At 29.3% G+C, this 13,360-nt stretch overlaps 1 protein-coding gene across 5 annotated transcripts in view; it reads right to left on the reverse strand.

Moving 5' to 3' along the window:
• Window positions 1-13,360, reverse strand: part of LOC135931390 (histone-lysine N-methyltransferase EZH2-like) — a 59,389-nt gene that overhangs the window by 2,717 nt on the left and 43,312 nt on the right. The gene's annotated exons all lie outside the window — the stretch shown is intronic.

A 13,360-nucleotide genomic window follows, 5' to 3' on the forward strand; every position in this document is an offset into this window, starting at 1 on the left:
TCTTAAATTGTATTCAAATAAAAATATCTCGCTTGTGTTTTGCATTATAATTTATTATGAAAAAAATTTCATATTCGGTAAAGTATCTTTAAATATTTTTTTAAAGTTTACAAAATGGGAAGATGTATGTTTTTCTCTTTATAGATTTCGAAACGGTCTCAAAAAGATTCAAAGCGACTTGCCCAAAGGAGCAGAAGGATATAACTACTTTGGAGACGAAGTGGTTATCACATATCAGGTAGGAATATTTTTAACACTTTAATGCCTCAGCCCTGAGAAGAGGGTTATATTACTAGAAGGGGCAAGGGGGTCTATGCAAGTAAAATCCCAGGCAAAGGGTTTGCCTGATACAAAGAGAACTATAGTTTTGCCGTCGGGGAGTTTTTTTTATCTATGCAGAATTTGGGTTCAAGAATGCATGGGAGATTTGTCTTATTCAAAAATGTAGCAATTAGTGTATATTTTGTTATGACGATTAATTTTTGATGTGAATTTACAATGGAAGGCATGCCCATAACAATCTGCTACCTGATTACATTTGTTGCAACTTCGCCTCCATGATAGCTACATCCTCCTTTCTTTTGGAGAAGCCGCTTGGAATCTTTTTAAAACCGTTTCGAAATATATATAAAATAAATTACACCTACCCATTATATAAACTTAAAATATAGCTGTTAAAATAATTCAGTTCAATTATCTTGTGTTTAAAAATTCTTGGCCTGAACCATTCACTTAGCTTTCTCCTTATCTTTTATCATTATAATTTTTGATGTATACTTTATTTTTAATTCTTTATATATTTATATAATATAGAATAAAATATTTTTACATTTTAAAAAAATTACTATATATTTTCTAATAAATTATTGAACATTCTAGATCTATATGGTGATAATACAAATTTAAATGAAGAAAATGCTCTTTCCTCGCTGACTTTATGGCTGGAACTGCTAAAATGACTTGAGAAATTTTAACAATAACAGGCTGGGTTTTCTTCATTCCTTCCAATATTGAAGTATATATTCTCCTCTTAGGATATTCTACCTTTATCTAAAATATCAAATAGAAGCCAAACATAGATTATATTGAAGTTAATTTATCCAACCCAAAAAACATGTAGAGTTCCAATGTTTCTTTCATAATTTTGTTGACCAGTAATCTTCCCAGAATTTTGACTTTCTATCTTCCTCAACAACCTTTTTAGTTCATCATTAGGGATGGCATATCAACATCAACATTAATTTCATTATTTACAATAATAATATAACATCCTCGATTTTGCATTCTTGTCCATAAATTTATTAAATGCCATTTTACCAAAAGTGCCATTTTACCAAAAGTGCCATTTTTATATTAAAATTTAGTATATAAGATCTAAAAAGGGCAGAAAGGTGTACACCATTTCTAAGATAGTCACGTTCCTGTATTTTTATGCTAGTTGCTAATAAATTGGCAAGAGTGTCGTTAGTGTGAATCGGAATAAAAACTACTCAACGTTAATTGCTCGCTCCACAAACCTTGGTTGCTATTTTTAGTGGTTTCAATATCTTTATAATATACGGGGTGGCCTAATAGGTTATGATTTATGCTTGGAAACAGAAGGACGCAGGTTCAATCCTGATAAAGAACATAAAAACTTTCAGGTTTTTCTTCGATGACAGATGTGTAAAGACATATGGCAAGATGAATTTCGGAGCTTAGAGATGACACCCCGGTCACCGACAGGCTTGGACAGCCGGGTGCTAAGGATACTTGTCCAATAAAAAAAATGAATGAAACAAATGAAAATATGAAAGCTAGGGCGTTCCCTCCAAGCGACGCGCAGGGTGTAGACCTCCATCCTGTGAAAAGTAAAATAAAGGTCAAAGCAAAAAAGACAAGATTAGCAAGTTTGAATATTGGTACACTTAAAGGTAAAATGAGAAAATTGGCATCAATGTTGAACAAGAGAAAAGTTGATCTAGCGTGCATACAAGAGACGAAATGGAAAGGTCAGAAAACTTTAATGATTGAAGATGGGTATAAATTGTACTATAATGGAATTGTTAGCAATAGGAACGGTGTGGGCATCATCCTCAGTCAGGATCTAACCTCCTCAGTAGTAGAAGTCAACAGGATCTCTGATAGACTAATGAAGATATAACTCTGCATTGGTCAATAAATACTACACATCCTTTCAGTATATGCTCCTCAAACAGGCTGCAAAGAGGAGAAAGATGACTTTAGAGCTATCCTTGATGAAGCTGTAATGGAAATCCCTGCCTTAACCAACACCTACTAAAGGAAAAAAGGCATTCATTTAATAACATATGAAAGTGGTACAAGGAAAACACAGATAGATTGCATGCTAATCTCTCATAGAAGATTAAAAGATGTATAGACTGCAAAGTCATCCCAAAGGAAGATATAGCTGCACAACACAAGCTACTAGCATGGATTTGCACATCATAAATAAATCCACTCAAAACAAGATAAAACTGGAACCATGCATCAAATGGGATTAAAAACAATGACAGATGCTTTTGCAATCAATGTAAACATCGAAACAATAGATTCCTGACAAGTCAGTGAAAAAAATGTGGACAGACCTTTCATCCAGATTAATAGACACTGCCAAATTGATGGAGGTAACAAATCATACAAAGAACTATGGTGGTGAAATGAAGAGGTACAAACCACTATACAGGAGAAAAAAGCCCTTTATAAAATATGGTACAAATCCAAAAACCCAGATGACAAGACAAGATACAAAAAATCCAAGAGAATAGCTACAAAGGCGGTGGCTATGCCAAATCTATGGCATACGATGACATGTATGAAGAACTACATACCAAAGAAGGGTAAAATAAAATATAGAAATTAGCCAAACAGTGAGAAAAGAATTCTAGGGATATAAACGGAGCTCCGAAAGTAATCAAAAATATGGGATTGATAATAAAGGAAAAAGAAATAATGAATAGATGGAAATAATATTTTCAGGAGCTTCTCAACTTTAATCCCCACATACTATCTAGACGAATACTCCCCATGTCAAAACCTTGTACAACCTATAACAGAACAAGAAATAATCACATGCCTCAAGCATATGAAAAACAACAAGGCTAGGGGTCCAGATGATATTCCAATAGAAATCCTTAAAGCACTAGGAGATGATGGAATACATTTCCTCACAAATCTATACAATAAAATATATGGAAATGAAGAGGTTCCTCAAAAATGGAGGCAGAGCTATCTAGTTCCTATCTTCAAAAATAAAGGGGATCCACACAATTGTCAAAATTACAGGGGCATAGAACTAATGACACACTGTCTAAAACTATACGAAAAAATAATAGAAAAAAGATTAAGAGACATAATCGAAATAGGAGATTCAGTTTGGCTTTATGCCTGGAAGATCAACAACTGATGCTATCCACGCAATTAGGCAAATGAGTGAAAAATACAGGGAAAAGAACAAAAAGCTACACATGGTCTTTCTCGATCTAAAGAAAACTTATCTGGTGGGTGCTACGCCACAAAAAGGTTACCGAAAAATAATATATGAATAATACAGGATATGTATATGGGCCATACAACAATGGTCCGTAGCACAACAGGTATTCAGCAGGCTTCACAATAGCTGAAGGAGTTCATCAAGGGTCGGCTCTCAGCCCACTTTTCTTCATTACAGTAATAGATGTATTAGCACAGTCTATACCTCAAACAGTCGCGTGGAATATGATATTTGCAGATGATATTATGATACTTGTAGAATCCAAGGATGAAATGAAAGAAAAATTAGTGAGTAATATACTAGAAAAGCAAGGACTAAAGGTAAATAGAGAAAAGACGGAGTATATGGTAATAGAAGGAGATGAAACAGAGAGTATTGATATAAATGAATGGCCGATATCGGCAATTGAAAGCTGCAAATATATGGGCTCCACTATACAAACAAACGGCATAATAGAAAAAGAGTAAAATTAATGAAGGGTGGTTAAAGTGGAGATCTTTATCTGGAGTGCTATTTGACAAAAGAATCCCACACAAATTAAAGGGAAAAATTTACAGTTCCATAGTACAACCAACTATTCTATATAGTTCGGAAACATGGCCAACCAAGGAATCAGACGAGGGAAGTCTACAAACTATAATATGATAATGCTGAGGATGATTGCTGGGGTAACAAGAAAGGATAAAGTGCGCAGTACAAGAATACTAAGTAGTTTAAAGGTAGTGCCTATTAAGACTAAGTTAATGGTAAACAGACTTAGGTGGTATGGGCACATAATGAGAAGGCCTATGAACTACATAGGAAATAAGGTTGAGAGTTTGGAAGTGATGGGCAAACGTAAAATAGGAATGCCAAAACTTCAATGGGGCCATAAAGTTAGAGCCAATATAAAGAAATATAAATTAGATAAAAGAGATTGTATGAATCACATAAAGTGGAGAGAGATTTTGAAGGAGTTTACCACCAGTAAAGGTGAAAGCTAAAGAGAAAAAAAATATCTCGCTCCATTGTCAAATAATAGTTTATCCGAATTGTCTAAATCTTGGTAAAAAATTTTTTTAGCTTAATAAGCCGTTTTAGTATATCATAAGTAGAATGCCACCTATAACAATCCAGAATTGACTTTAACAAATTGTAACAAAATATAAGCTTTAAAACCGTAAGCGATTTTACTTTTTTTATTAATTAACCTGGCCTTTAATATGATAGGAATTATCATTTTCCTTAAATGCATCTTCTATAGCAAGTGGAAACAGCGCATCGAGTTGTCATAAATATTCGAATATATTTTTTACATTCTAATCCCCTCCAAAAATATTCTCTAATATTGAAGGGCTTTATTGTGAAATTAGAAAATAGTCAGTCTTCACACCATAAATCTGTTGATATTCTTGGTCTAATAATAATATATTTAAACATATTTCTACAGAGGTGATAGTATAAATCTGCAGAAATATTATAAGTGTTTATCACTTCTAATAAAATATTTTTTATATTCTAGCTTGAAGATTTTTCATTATCTGATTGTAGGAAATATAAGCTAATAAAGAAGGAAATAAAGGTAATTGATGTGAAATTTTTAAATCAATTAGGCATTTGAAATAAAATAGTATAATTTAAAGAAATAAATTAAATAAATATATTAAAAATACAATATTTTAAAACTTATTGAACTCGAACCGAGTTTTTATATTTTTTAGGTTCGGGTTCATAAATAATTAATGAGGGTTCGGGTTCACCAAAAAACGGGTTGAATCGGGCTTAAGATTCAGTTTAAATCCCTGCTACAATTCATAAGATAGATATTCTAAGTATGCTGAAATACATTTTTGGTAAAATCAGATTTTTATATTTAAAAACGTGCTCAAAAAATTTTTTAAAAATCTTTTGCTTAATCCTCCTTGCTTATCATGTGTTTCCATCATGGTGGCATCGGTAAAAGTTTGTTAGCAAATATAAAAAATATTTCCATTTTTTTCATCAAGGAAATTAAAAATAAACTTTAATTAAAACATATGGAGATGAACACTTGGCAAGCTATAGATGAAAACTATTTTCTCGGACTAGATATTTCAAAGACAAAAATTTCTAGGATGATAGTTTCAAGCTAACGTTGATGACGAAAATACAGACCAACCCCAGGCTAAAAAATGATTTATATAACACAGATTAAAATGGTGATATTTACAAAACATGCCGAAAGCTATATAAATATAATAAAACATCGTGCTAGATTAAACCTAACTCTTCCACCTCAGGTTCAGGATTTTCAAGTAAACGGAAAATTAATGAAAATTAAAAATTTTAAAAAACAAAATATTTAAAGTAATTAATTTAAAAAATAAAATATTTAAATAGATATTCATAAATTGATAATATTTAAAATATTAAAGATTTAAATAGATATTTGTAAATTGATGATATGAAAAATAAATTTTTTTAGAATAAATAGAAATATTCATAAATATTTAAATTAAATAATATATACTTGATGATAATAACAAATATTTTCAAATTGTGATAATAAATAAATACTACGATGATGCAAATAAAAGAAATTATGATGTCTATATCAAATCAACAGGTTAATGGTTTCGATAAGGATAACCAAGACAACGACGATGATAATACTAAAAGATATTGATGCCGATTATTGACATACAAACAAGATCGATAAACAACAAATTAACCTGACGACTAATTCGCGATATAAATGACAACGAAATTCATTGCTATAACAAATTTGACGATCACGGAAAAGAAATATAATGGATTTCTAAGAGAGGAGAATGTTATAGACATTAAATAAAATGACATTTTAATATTAATTAAAATAATTTATAATAATTATAATATTCGTATGACCCTTTATAAAATATATCGCGATTTTTACTAACTTATTTCATTTTATTTTATATTCAAATTTATTTTCTAAGATAATATAATATAAAGTTAAAATTTTAAATATATTGTAACACTATGTAATTCTTCATTTTAATTTTAATAAAATAGTTTTCTTAATCTTAGTTAGCCATCGTGTGTTTCAAACATAAAGATTATGTTAAGCAGAGAGTGGTGGATTTTTAAAAAAGTATTATAATTAATTTATTCTTTCTTTTTATCATATAAAAAAACATTTTTATTTTTTCATTTTATTTTTTTCTGTGGATTACTTAGTTTTCCCCCATCGACTTTGGTCCTTTGCTGATCGTATTATTTGTTGGTTGGACTATCCCTTGATTGTTATCGTTACAATTTTCCATTATTCGTTAATTGATATGTGAATTATGTGATATTTTCGCGTTTAATTTTTTTAATTTTAAAATATTTATAATTAAAAAATTTTCTAGGTCTTAGATAATAATTTTGATCATGAACTTGTTGATTAATTTTCTAGTTCGTCTTGGATAACAATTTTGATCTTGAACTTGTTTTTGATTTTGGATATCCACCACTCTCTGCTTACCATAATCTATGTGGTGGCAGTAGATATACCGGTAATAGTTGTTAAATATCCAACAAAATACGTTTATGATGAATACTGACGCAACTTTGTGCTACAAGAATACAAAACAAGATTCAGAGTACATTTCTACTACGATGAATTAGAAGTAGAGGCTTATGGCGTACTGACACATCCATGGCAATGCTTAAATTCAGAGGGCAAAGCTTCTACTATAAACGCAAAACGATATTAAAGTTATTAGAACACGTCGAATTATATATTTTTTATATAATATATTATAAATTGATAAAATTATAGTGTTAAATAAATAAAATAAATTGATTAAAATGAAACTATTAGTAAACATTAAAATATTATTATAGAATACCCCACATTTTCAAAAAGTTTGAGGTTATATTTAGGGACTCGCAACTAACGGATATTGAAAAGGCAAATGCATTTATTAGGAAGTTAATGAATATATGAAACTAGAGGCCATATGCTCATCAACGGACTTCGTCAATCCAACAATTTTAATTGAAAGATTGAGGTTACACCAAGAAAGGTCACATGCATCGTATTTCAATTTGACCGTTCAAAACAAAAATGAAATGTATAATAACTGGGTAAGCCTTATATACATTATAAATAATAAATGTAAGTTCACTGATTATAGCAGAGTGATAGAGAAGGTAAAAATATCATCTATAAATAAGAACATTCGTCAGAAAATTTCCCGTAAAGACAATATTACAATAAGCGAAGTTTTGAGTATAGGGAATGAAATAGAGAAAGAAGAATTAAAAAGCGATATAATTGCTGAAGTAGAAAATATAAAAATAGAAGGTGAAACATCATTAATAAAATAGAAAGATGATCAGAGAGGTAAAAAGTGGATACAGATCAACAAATAGTGAGCTATTAGGACTACAACATAAGACTATATACGCAATCAAATTACGTTAATAGACAACAATGAACATCGAGGTATAACAACTATCAGAGGAATAGTTATCAAGGAAACAATTACTACACAACTTCTATTCAAAATTTTACAATAACGACAGAGGATACTACGGGCCAAGATCGTATAATAATTTTTCGAGATTTAATAAAGGGCCAATTATAATAATAATTACAATAACTATAGATTTAATAATGATAATAATTACAGATATAATAGACAGCATAACGAATCAAGATTTATACCAAGATACAACAAGAATCAAAATTTCAATCAATCATATAACAAAAGATATCAAAACAATGATAGTAACCAACATCGATATTCGAACATTATTAATACAGTTAACATACAAGAAATAAAAGAGGATAATAATGATAAATTAGAAAAAAAGGAATATAATTTATTTAACATAGATGCGAATAATATGGACGCAGACCATGATAGCAGAGCTCACGATGAGAATAAAGTCAAGGTATACCTAAATGATGTGCCAAATGTAATACAAATAGATACAGTATCAAGATTTACGATTACTACCGATTGATATTGTAAGAAAGGAATTATAATCTTAAATAAATCGGATACTGTTAAATATGGTATTTTATTTTTAGTCTAGTTACTAATTAAAATTAGTTCCCCTTTTTACCCTTGTTTGCCTTAAATACATAAAAATTAAATAAAGTTTTTCTTTTGTTTTGAGTTAAGCACAGTAAACGTATAACATATGGTTTTAGTTTTTCTTTTACTTAGGGGGTTTTTCATACTTTTGAGTTCTTAGTAAGGTGTTCAGCTAATATAAGCTAGATATTTAGATCCGGGAGATCGCCTGCATCCAGAGGTATAATTAGAGTTCCGGAAAGTATGGGGGGGGGAGGTAGGTTTTATCCTTAATTATGTAAGATAAAACTAACACAACTCCCTTTTGCAAAAACGTTCTTTTTTTCACTTTACGCCAATTTTATTTAAATTTATAATTGCGCGTTTTATTTTCCATGTAAAAGGGACAAATTTTTATACTTACGATATACACCTTTTATTTTAGTCTTAAAAATACTTTCTTTTGGAAAAATAATTTTTATAATTCTTATAAGATTAATAACCGTTAAATTAAAGTTACGAGTAATTTATTTATATAACTTAAATACCTCTTATGAGATCTCAGAAAGACGAACCACCTACCGTTCTAACTTTACTGAAGCACCGTCTCTTCAAATACAAAACTAACTGGCTATGATGGAAGAATTATAAAAGTTCTAGGCACTGTTCAAGTCAACAAAATTAGAAGACAAAACTCAATAAATGCTTATGTGGTCCTGACAAGATTGCACTTTTGGTGGATAAAAAAATTTTGAAAATATACTAAATAAATTTGTGATACTAATTGAGGAAGATTATAAAGATACTATACTAAATTAATAAAGCAATGTAATTTGAAACTTAACAAAAAGCCAATATTTCGCAGCTACGTCAAGCTTCATTTAAAACAAAATGCAATACCAAAAATCATACCACCAAGGCGTGTTCCATATAAAAGATTTGATCTATTAACAAAAAAATTACAAAAATGGATAGATGATAAAATTATTGAACCCGTTCAAGATGTTAGCTGGGCAAGTTTTCTTACCTCTTTTTTTAAGAATGATGGCTCACTTAGACTGCACAGATTTCAAAAATTCTATAAATCGAGCTTGTGAAGATTCTAAATATCCAAAACCACGTATTAATGATTGAATTTAGAAATTATCAAAGGCAGGAAATTTACAAATCTTGATTTCAAAAACGCTTTTCTTCAAGTACAAATATATAAAGAATCTAGGGATATACTCACGATATCTATGCTCAAGGGTTACTACAGATTTACAAAACCTCCTTTTGGATTGAAAACTTCAGCTATTTTTCAACAGACTATGGATAAAATCTTTGGGGACACGAAAGATGATTTTACATGGATGATTTGCTTATAACTGGTGATGATGATGAGGCTCATTTATATAAAAAGATTTGACAAAAACATAAAGTATGGGGTAATAACTAATTTTGCTAAGAGTATATTTTTCAAAAATGAAATAAGTTTTTTGGGACATGACATCGACGATAAAGTTATACATCCCAATGGAGACAAAATAAATGCTAACACACACACGCCAGAATCTAAAACAAAAAAGGAATTAGCAACATTCTTGGGCATGTGTAGTTAATAACGAAAATCTTTATGTAATTTTACGGACCTTTATATAAGATAGTCAACAAAATGGTTATGGGAAAATACACATTTAAAATCTTTGATGATTTAAAAAGTTAATAGGTTCTCCGCCAACGCTCAATTTTTAAGACCCAGATTTACCTATAGGTATTGCAAGTGACGCTTCAAAATAAGTTTTACGTACCGTTTTGTTTCATATTGTATTTTGAATCCTTTTTTTAATACTGGATATTATTTTAAAACGCAAAAAAAGAAAAGATTTATATTTTGATTTAAAAATTTCAAATAAAGAAAAAATTTCTAATATGAAATTAAAGAAAAATTAAAAATTTCTTTTATAAATTGCGTGTTTTATTTTATTTATTTTTTTAAAAAAATTTCCATTTCTTATTATATTTTAGAAGTGGGGTTTATTAAGTTATGAATAATTTCGATGTTTATAATGAAATATGTTGATTATAAAAATAAAACCCCTTTAGATAAAAATATTTTCTTTGCAAAAATAAAATAAAACTTAAAGATATTGTTTAGAAAATCATTTTGGTTAATTTCACTAATTATGATTTCACTAGTGACGTTAATTGGCTCGTTTTGAGCCGATTTTTAAAAACGGCTAAATCTATATTTTAGCCAGAAAAATATTGCCTAAGCCTCGAGATTTCGCTAATAGTTGTCCAAACCTTTGTTCCTTCTACAAACAAAATCTCCCGGCTTGCGTAATATTATTATGGATAAAATTTTGAGTTTAGCCGTTTTTAAAAATCGGCTCAAAACGAGCCGTTTAACAACACTGGATTTCACGGCCTTCTACTCAAATAAGATAAGATATATCGAAGAGGAAATCCGATCTATATCTTTGAACGATTAATTTAATAGATAATAATAACACTTCACTTTATATAATATTATGTATTATATTAGGTCGTAAAGTTGGCCCCCCACTTTTTGGATTTTTAATAGTTTATCAGTTGGACTGATTTGTACCGTTTTCAGTTCGATTTGTATAATCATCGTTTTCGAGATATTCCATTTATTTTTTAAATAATATTTTTTCTCTTCCTAATGATGCCTCAAATTAAGTTTTATCTCCATTATTAAATTCGGAAATCAAATTTTAAACCTTATATTATAGCGTGAAGTTAGCCCCCCGATATTCAAATTTTGACATTTTTAAAACCTTGGATTAAACCGGTTAAAATTATGTGTTTTTTACAGCGCAGAAATAAATTATTTAATTTCAGGAATATATCTTAATATGTAAAGGAAATTTAGGTCTATGCTAATTGGGCTCAGGTAATAAGGAATTGATAAAAATAAGAACAAGTTTTAGGAATGGAATCATTGTAATATTTTTATAAATAAATCTTAGTTGTAAGCCAGTATAAAAGACCAAATCCGGTATTTAAATAATATTTAATGAATATAATTTTTAATTAATATAAAACATGTATAAAAAAGTGAATATTTATGCTTAATATATCAATGCCAAAACAGATTAAAAAAGTTACACGGATGACTAGGTGGGATCTATGTAATGAATATAATCTTTTTTTTAAATTTCATTTTTTGAAATGTGAAAATTTTGTCCAGCAAGCCCCAATAGCGGGGTGAAACAAACCACTTCAAGAGGCTTCCTAAATCATAAGTTTTTACAAAAAAAATTAGATAGCACATTAATTAATTAATTAAAAAAGATATGTATATAATAATTTTAGTGTTCAAAATATCATCATGCTTATAAATTGAAGCTAAATATAAAAAATTGAACTTAATTTTGGTTAAAACATTATGGACATAGAAAAATGAGGATCTTAAGGAGAAATTATGATTTCTAAGCATAAATCCTAAATACTAATCATAAAAATTGCCTTTTCAAGATTTAAAATTTTTTTTATTAACTACCATAAATGACCTGTATGGTTTAGCAAGCACCGCTAGCTCTAAATCGACAAATTATAATTGAAATGATATATAGATATAATTAGACCTGTGCGCCGGCCGGCTTTTTTGGGTATGCCGAAAACTCCGCCGTTTATGAAAATTGCGCCGGCGCGCCGCCGATTTCCATATCGCGGCGTACGGCCGGCGCAGAATTTTTTTTCATATTTTATACCTTTTTATTCTAATAATTGGTAAACATCACTGTTGTAATTTTATTAATGCCAATCAGGATTTTAATGAATTTTTATTTTCTACATGTTTTTATTATATAATAGGAATTAATAAATTAAAATAGTTATTAAATAGCAATATATTATAATTATATTTCACGCACTCATTAAATTTACTCATTAAAATTTCTGTATTTATTTTATGAATGTTATATAGCTCCACCATATTCTTCTACAATTTTAAAAATATAATTATAAAAAAACTTGCGTTACGATTTCCGGTTTGTGATCTGCAAGTAATAATATACATGTATATTCATTTATTTAATTTATTTTTTATTTAAAAAATTATCTAGGTATTGGCTTCTCTTTTAGATCCAAGATTTCAAAAATTGACAATTGTGTCAAAGTATATAGAAGAGCAAATTAGCGCAACTTCAGAATTTATATTAAAACATCTTAAACTTATAGAGAATGATGATAATCAGGTAGTAAATATAGCTAATGAGGATCAAGAGGTATTATCAAATTCAAGTTATTTGACAAAACTGGCAAATAAACATTCCACAATTAACAATTATGATTCCACATTAGGTGACAGAACAAGAATGCCACATTCTACTTGGAAAATGACATTCACAAGAAATGGGTGTTTTAAATTTTGGGAGAGAAAAGAAGAGTGAACTTCCCAATCTTTCCAGGCTGGCGAAAAAAATTCTATGTATTCCGGCTACTAGTACACCCAGTGAAAGAGTTTTCTCTACCTCTGGATTGACGTTGAATTCGAGGAGGTCATCATTATGCTCGGAAAATTTAAATAAAATAATTTTTATACATGATAATTATAAAATTACAAAATCTTTTTTCGATGTATAATGAGTTTTCTCATAAATAAAGATTAAAAAAATATGCCAAGATATGTGTAGTGTATTTTTTATTTTTAAAAAAAAATTTTATAAAAATTTATAACTGCGCCGATTTACGCCGCTTTTGTTGACGGCGACTAAAAATCGGCGCGCCGCCGGCCTTTGATAAAATTTTTGAAAATCGCGCCGGCCGCCGATAGTTTCGTCGGCGCACAGGTCTAGATATAATAAATACTCATAAAACTTTCCGAAATTATAATAAACTTTGCTATAAA

This window comes from Gordionus sp. m RMFG-2023, chromosome 1, assembly GCF_954871325.1.
Source record: "Gordionus sp. m RMFG-2023 chromosome 1, tfGorSpeb1-WG-v2, whole genome shotgun sequence".
NCBI classification, from domain to species: Eukaryota; Metazoa; Nematomorpha; class Gordioida; order Chordodea; family Parachordodidae; genus Gordionus; species Gordionus sp. m RMFG-2023.